The sequence below is a fragment of the Dermochelys coriacea genome, chromosome 14, assembly GCF_009764565.3.
Source record: "Dermochelys coriacea isolate rDerCor1 chromosome 14, rDerCor1.pri.v4, whole genome shotgun sequence".
NCBI lineage: Eukaryota > Metazoa > Chordata > Testudines > Dermochelyidae > Dermochelys > Dermochelys coriacea.
Genome location: NC_050081.1, coordinates 34,469,237 through 34,476,227, shown reverse-complemented (window position 1 = coordinate 34,476,227; position 6,991 = coordinate 34,469,237). Strand labels below are relative to the sequence as shown.

The 6,991-nt window shown below is 47.1% G+C and overlaps 8 protein-coding genes across 14 annotated transcripts in view; 4 read left to right on the top strand and 4 right to left on the bottom strand.

Annotated features, from left to right (window-relative positions):
* The window catches only part of LOC119843336 (butyrophilin subfamily 1 member A1-like), a 1,931,986-nt gene that overhangs the window by 640,238 nt on the left and 1,284,757 nt on the right, over positions 1-6,991 (bottom strand). The gene's annotated exons all lie outside the window — the stretch shown is intronic.
* Positions 1-6,991, top strand: part of LOC119843287 (zinc finger protein 850-like) — a 1,467,609-nt gene that overhangs the window by 766,604 nt on the left and 694,014 nt on the right. The window lies entirely within an intron of this gene.
* Positions 1-6,991, bottom strand: part of LOC119843274 (zinc finger protein 850-like) — a 1,382,451-nt gene that overhangs the window by 979,240 nt on the left and 396,220 nt on the right. The window lies entirely within an intron of this gene.
* Positions 1-6,991, top strand: part of LOC119843356 (zinc finger protein RFP-like) — a 1,128,717-nt gene that overhangs the window by 742,702 nt on the left and 379,024 nt on the right. The gene's annotated exons all lie outside the window — the stretch shown is intronic.
* LOC119843308 (butyrophilin subfamily 1 member A1-like) overlaps positions 1-6,991 on the top strand; it is a 910,188-nt gene that overhangs the window by 542,935 nt on the left and 360,262 nt on the right. The window lies entirely within an intron of this gene.
* Positions 1-6,991, top strand: part of LOC119843334 (E3 ubiquitin-protein ligase TRIM39-like) — a 707,078-nt gene that overhangs the window by 439,762 nt on the left and 260,325 nt on the right.
* The window catches only part of LOC119843309 (butyrophilin subfamily 1 member A1-like), an 845,206-nt gene that overhangs the window by 633,730 nt on the left and 204,485 nt on the right, over positions 1-6,991 (bottom strand). The gene's annotated exons all lie outside the window — the stretch shown is intronic.
* The window catches only part of LOC119843327 (E3 ubiquitin-protein ligase TRIM11-like), a 790,215-nt gene that overhangs the window by 667,897 nt on the left and 115,327 nt on the right, over positions 1-6,991 (bottom strand).

The following is a 6,991-nucleotide window of genomic DNA, read 5'->3' as shown; positions in this document are numbered from 1 at the left end:
CCGGGGCTCGGGGATCTCGCCGGGAGCCAGAGTCGCCGCAGCGGCTGCGAGTCACTTCCTGCGGCCGGGCCTGAGCCCCGCGATCGCTCCCCCCAGAGCCTCCCCCCAGCCGCTCCCGGGTCCTAGCGATCAAACCCATCGCATGCAGCATCTCTGTGTCTGGCTTCTGTTAGACTCACAGACTTTAGTAAGGTCTGAAGGGACCATCATGATCATCTAGCCCAGGGGTTCTCACCACCAAATTTTTGGTGGCCTCAGAGTGCGGCCAGCAACTCTTGCTGGTGGCCGCTCTGTCGCTTTTCCCTGAAATATTTAATTAACCTTACAAAAAAACAATAAATATGCACAGAGATAAGCGAGGGAATGGTCCCGCTATTGTGGGGAATTTTCCTGGCTTATACACCACCCTGGTGGAATCGAATAGCAGAAGGATCTGAGTCCTGGCTCCTGCTTCCTTCGCCCAGAGCCTGCCTGACCTCGAGGACGCCACTTCCACTCTCCTACGTGGCAGAACCCTCATAACCCCGCCAAGGTTGGGCCAAGGATTCCTGAGGGGCTCGACTTCCCATCTTGTTGTGAAAAGAAAAGGAGTACTTGTGGCACCTTAGAGACTAACAAATTTATTAGAGCATAAGCTTTCGTGAGCTACAGCTCACTTCATCGGATACATTTGGTGGAAAACATCTTGTTGTGATCACTCAGGACAGGGGCAAGGGTATTCCTACTCCAGAGTGCTCTTTCCCCTCTGGCTGCTCCCCTGACCTCTTCTCTGACCATTGCATAGAGTTCAGAACAAATGCAATTTATTAAACAGCAGTAATTTTAAAAAAAGGAAAAAACGTCACCCCGCTCTGTGGGCACGGGGGGGAACCACAACAAGAGTCTCTGGAATGCCAGGGCAGTTCACAGTCTGTCCCTCCCATGTCCCAGGCCTCCTGCCCAGGCCCGGGTGGTGCTGCAGGGTTCCTGCAGGTCAGACAAGTGCTCTGGTGGTGGCCACACGCCCTCAGGCTCTAGGTAGCAGAACCCTTCTTCCCAGCATCAGTCCCCTCCTGTCAGGGTTAGGCTCCTCCTCCAAGTCTGGCCTGCAAGGCCCTTTGGCCAGGGGCATCTCCCTGTGCTGGACCCTCTGCCCAGGGTCCCCCTTGCTCTCCCCAGCTGCTCACAACACCTGGCTCCAGACTGCTCCAGCCCCAGCTCCCCTCTGCCTCAGCACTGCTGCTGCTCTGCCTCCAGCTCAGCTCCCTGGGCTGCCCCTCCCTGCTTCTGGCTGCTGCTGCTCTGCCTCCAGCCCAGCGCAGCCTGCTGTTCTCCCCTTAGCTCTGCCATTCCCTGGCAGGCAGCTCCAGCTCACACAGGAGGGGCTCCTGACTCCCTCATTGGCCTGCCTGTCCTGTCAAGGAGGCTAACCTAGAGCATTAGCCTCTCCCCATTGGCCCTGGGGACTGTCAGTCTTAGGGGATTGATTTCTCATTGGCTCATCCCCTTTCTATTGGTACGGGCAGAGGGCCAACCAAATCCCCTGACTAAGTTCCCTTTTCCATAGACACATCAAAATCATTGTAATTTACTTATTGCTAGCTAGTAAGTCTGCTGCTGTGAAAAGTGATACTTGTATGTTTGTTAATATTTTTCACAGCCTCTCAGCTAGCTACATGGGTTCCCAACTTGGTAATATTTAAAAACAAGACACTCCAGCTGGAGTGCCGGAACCTGCCATGCCCCACCTGTTTCCTCGAGGTCCCACCTATGCCTCACGTCTTCCCCTTGAGGCTCCATCCCCATCCACTCCTCCCCCCCCTTCCTGTGTCAGGAGTAACTTACTTGTGGAGCTGGGATTGGGAGCTGCAGCTGCCCTATGAAGGTAGGAGAAAGCCCCGACTGAGTAGGGACTGGTGCGGGTGAAGACCCAGTGCCTCTCTGGCTCCCCACCTGCAGTAACTGAACTTTGGTTGTACAGTCAGTAGATCTGACCGGACACTGTCAGGTCCCCTTTTTCACTGGACTTTCTGGTCGAAAACCAGGCACCTGGCCACCCTAGCAGCACTCAGTGTGCAATAAGTGCTGGGAACATGTCGGGGACAACTTCTGCTTTCCGATGGTGGGGGAAGTAACTAGGGGGCAGCTGGGTTAGACTCAGTTCTGACCAGCAGGGAGGAATTCGTTCATCTAGATGAAATTACAATAAGGTGGATGCACAACTGGTTGAAAGACTGTACTCTGAGTAGTTATCAATGGTCTGGTGTCAAACTGGGAGGCGAGTGGTGAGGGAAAAGGGGGAGAAGCCCCAGGTGGCTTTCCTCCAATCCCAGCAGGAAATGTGAGGATGAGAAGCCCTAGGTAGCTTCCCCTGCTCTTTAGGGGGAACAAGGAGTGTGGGGAGGGCAGCCCACCCAGAGCTTTTGGGGCAACTAGGCTCCTGGGAGGGAGCTGCCACTGGAGATGACAGACTGGGCTCTCAGCTCCCCACACTGCCCCTCCTAGGTCGGTGGAAGCGCTCAAGGTGAGAATGCACCCTGCCGACCTAAGGAGGGTAGTGTGGACATCAGCTACTGCAGTAATTACTGTTGTGGCTGTAAGTCAACCTAATATAGGTCAACTTAGGTTTGGAGTGTAGATGTCCCCTTACAAGCAAAAGGATTTCTCTCATCCAAGAGCTTTCAGCAATCAATACTCACTGGAAAGCCTTCCAGCTAGGACCACTCCCCTCAGTACGATGATGTTTCTATTGTCTTTCAAGAGATCTTGCTGCTGTGAGTCGAGATGGGGGAGAGGAAGTGGCCAGAGCCCTTTTCCCCCCTTCTTATACTCCCAACCTTTATACCAGAAAAGTCTTTGCTGTGTCATAGGGTCAGGCAACTCCATGGCATAGGTGAGCTCCAAACCATCCTTCAGCTCCTGGGTCCTAGCGATAAACCCATCGTGCTGCAGCCACCCTGACCCAGACCCTGTCTCCTGGGGTCCCACCTCCCCTGGGCACAGGCAGCTTCTTTCAGCCCTATGTAGACATCCTGCATAGAAGCCACGGGATCAATGGGAACAGAAAGGAGACGTGCAGATCCCGGAGAGAGGGGAGAAGGGGGGTTTCTAGGGAGACTTGGGGTTGTTCCAGAGAATCCAGGGGTGACGGGAAGCTGGGGCCACTGTGTGTGTGATTTGCTCTGGTAACAGACTGGTACAGGGAGCAGCTGGTCTCGTCTCCATGCCACACTCACTGGTTACCAGCCCTGGGCCGGAGCTACCAGCTCTGCTCCCCTGGCTCAGGTCATGGAGCTGTCAGAGCTTTGCCACTCGGTTCTGCCGGTTACCTGTAGGTCCAAATTAACCCATCCCTGGGCTCTAGGCAAACCCCCTCATATCTGACCCGCCCACACCCAAGAATCCCCTCTGTCCCTCTCCTGGCTGGCTCCCGCATGTGGGCACTGACTGCAGCTCCCTGTCGGGCACCTGGATGTGGGCGGCAAAGCTCCAGCTGGTCTGGTTCAGGAACCGGGTGCTCTGCCCACTCAGGTTTGGCCCAGTGCCCCTTCTCCATTGTAGTAAGAAGAGGGCCTGAATCATAAGCCCATGTATCAGAGGCCTGGTATGAGGCTTCGGCTAAAATAGTCAAAACTCAGCTGATATAAAGCAATGTTAAATTGTGAGCAAGAGGCAGGCCCTGCTCACAGAATCTGGCAAGAACAGGGCTGATATTGAAGAAACACAAATACCTAAGGAGTACTAGGCACACGCCATGCACGCAAACACATTCTAGAAAGGTGGTACCAGAACACCTCAATACCAGCACATTCCCCAGAGATAGAAGGAACACACTGACCCATCCTAAAGATCGGTGTATAAAATGTATCTCAGCGGAAGTGTCTTTGTCCAGCCTAGGGGGCAGTGGAAAGTCCCACCACTGACTGAGCTGGGTCCGTTGTTACGAGTGTACATGCATTAGTGGTCCGGTAGAGTCTGCGGGATATTAGGACCATACTTCAATCGATAATAAACCTGGCTGGGTGCCTTAGTACCTTAACAGATTTTGTGGTTATTGGGTGGTTCACTCAAGGTCTGCTGTGCCAGCTACCTGCGCAGAGCTGGGACGGCACGCTAACAGAACACACACACGCAGCCAAACATCTGGCAACACAACATTGGTGATCCCGACCACTGATCTGGTAAGTAAGAGAGCTGTCCTCTGTAGGAATCGTGATCTAACATGGCAGAAAACTACATGCTAGGGAACCCTCTTAGCCCCTTCCTAAAAATCCCCACAGTATAATAAGGTATGGACGTGCTGGGTTGCTAGCAAAAGAGGTTCATATGGATTTAAAAAATATAGTGGGGAAGAAATATGTAATGGAATTTGTAAGGCTAGGGCAGAGATTGTAGCCTTAAAATGTAGAATATTACATACTTTAACCATGGCTGTTAAATGGTTAAGACCACAAAATTGGCAGGGCAAGTAACAGAAACCAAGAAAGAGTATAGAGAAGCCACAAAGCCCTGGAATGCTCTCTCTCCCCTTGCAGGGCGACAACCAGTCCAGAGACAGCAAGCACAGGAACAAAATAAAACATTGGAAACAGCAGTAAAAAACCTACAAAACAGAGATGTGCCGTCCCCTGTTATAAATATTTGTGGTCAACAGCAGGCTTCAGGTAGCTACCCTGTGCCTGAAGAATGGGGACAGAAATGGAAAAAGATTGCCCTAGCAAAATTTAAAAGATGAAACAGTGTACACCACATTGCAACCACCACTGTATGATAAAAGCCAGGTTCCGGTAAAACCTAAACCTTCATTGGTGCCTGTCAGAACTGGACAAGTAAGTGCACAGGAGGGGAAAGTAGCAAACAATACTGCCACTGAACTGGTAAATCAGATGAAGTTAAAAATGGAAAGGTTCACAGAGCACATTAGGAGACAGGAGCTGTGACTCAATGGCAGGGAAGTAAATAAAAAAGAATTTCAAAGTGAAAAAATCAAGATTAAGTGTGTTAACACCTATAATTAATACATTAACACATGGAGTTGCCCCAAAACAGTTAACTGCAGCAAAAAAAGGGCACTCCTGCAATCCATTTGGCATGCACACAAAAGCAACAGACACTGGGGGAACAAATTTGGGTTTTACAAGAGCAGGTAACTACCCCCACTCACCTCTCAACGCCAAGATAAAAACAAGGGGTGCGGTTCCCAACTGTGCAGGTTCCCAACTGCTTTGACCCAAGGAACCACACTCCATGCTCATATCTAAAAATACAACCTTCTTTCTCAAATATTTTTACATACCGGTTAAGTTTTTTCCTTTATATGCTTTCTCAGTTTGCTAAACTCGCTGCTGCTGCTTGTACTTTCAAATACCTAGATAGAGTTAATCTCCCTTGGCTCAGGTCTCACTACCCTCCTAGGTTGCTCTTCACCCTTCAGATAGTTTTTACAGAAACCTCCAAAAGATAAAGCAATTGAAAACAGAACAAAAACAACAAAGAGAAAACAAGGTAAAAACTTTTACTTTAAATAAATCCAGTAGATTATTTTAACCCTTCAGGAATGCAACAGCTGGAATTACTCCTAACTTTCTTGAAAAGATGGTTGCCAAGCAACAGAAAAGCAGATTTTGCTTCTAATCCTAACCACTGACTAAGATTTGAAACATGAGCTTTCCTTATTTCCGGATAGCAGAGTTTTAAAATAAAGTTTGATATAAAGTAATAAAAATGCCTTAAATTACTAAATTAATAGAACAAATGTGGCAAATAATATCAATTTTTATTAAGTTTTAAATAGAAAGGCAAGAACTCACTTATTTATAGGTTTAACCCTTTTGTTAATTTTTTTATTTTTGTTTGCCTTATTTTGTATAGTTATAAATAGAATTCTGGCGCTATTTGTTTTTAATTGTAAGTTTATCATGTATGTTGGCTTGTGTTGTATGTTGTGAGTGTCACGTGACTACTTTGTATTATTTTTATTTTGTTGCAACAAAAGTCAAATTTATACCCTTCTAAAAATATATATATATATAAGTGGTACTACACTATTTTAAGATTATGGTTGGGGTATAACCAACCATACCCCATTACCATTTTTTTCAAAGTCCAAAATGGTTTCAGTTATACATATATCTCTGCCTCAACAAATAATGCAATTGCAAACAAAAATAATTTTCTTTTATTAATCACATAGACTCATAGACATTAAGGTCAGAAGGGACCATTATGATCATCTACTCTGACCTCCTGCACAACGCAGGCCACAGAAGAGGGAATCATCCAGTGATCCACCCCCTGTCAACCATTCCCAGCTTCTGGCAAAGAGAGGCTAGGCACACCATCCCTGCCCATCCTAGCTAATAGCCATTGATGGATCTATCCCCCATGAATTTTTCAAGTTCTTTTTGAGCCCTGTTATACTCTTGGTCTTCACAACATTCTCTGGCAAGGAGTTCCACAGGTTGACTGTGCGTTGTGCGAAGAAATACTTCCTTTTCACAGTTTTGTTTTTCATTTTCATTTTTATTTTTTATTCAAAGAAAGAAAAATGTAAGGGGAAACCTCAACATTAAGGTTAAGGTAATATTAACAAAACGTTAATTTCTTGTTTGGGTTTTTATAATCTTGTTTGCACTTTTAAATATAGTGATAAAAATGTCATAGCAAAAATGTTTAAACATACCAATTTATGCATAAAGCTAACCAAATAATTTCAACAGGTTTCCACCTTTTCAACACGCTTCCACCTTTGTCTCCCAAACACAACCAAGTGTCAGAAAACTTTTATACCTTCAAATTATTTGCATCAACCTGTATTTAAAATTCATTTTGGTTTAATTTTTATTCTCTTTTAACTTAAGTTAAAGGGAAGTAGTGATTGCTAACGTTGGTGCTTCTAAGCCCTGGTCTACACTAGGCGTTGAGGTGGAATTTAGCAGTGTTAAATCGATGTAACCGTGCACCCGTCCACATGACAAAGCCCTTTTTTATGACTTAAAGGGCTCTTAAAATC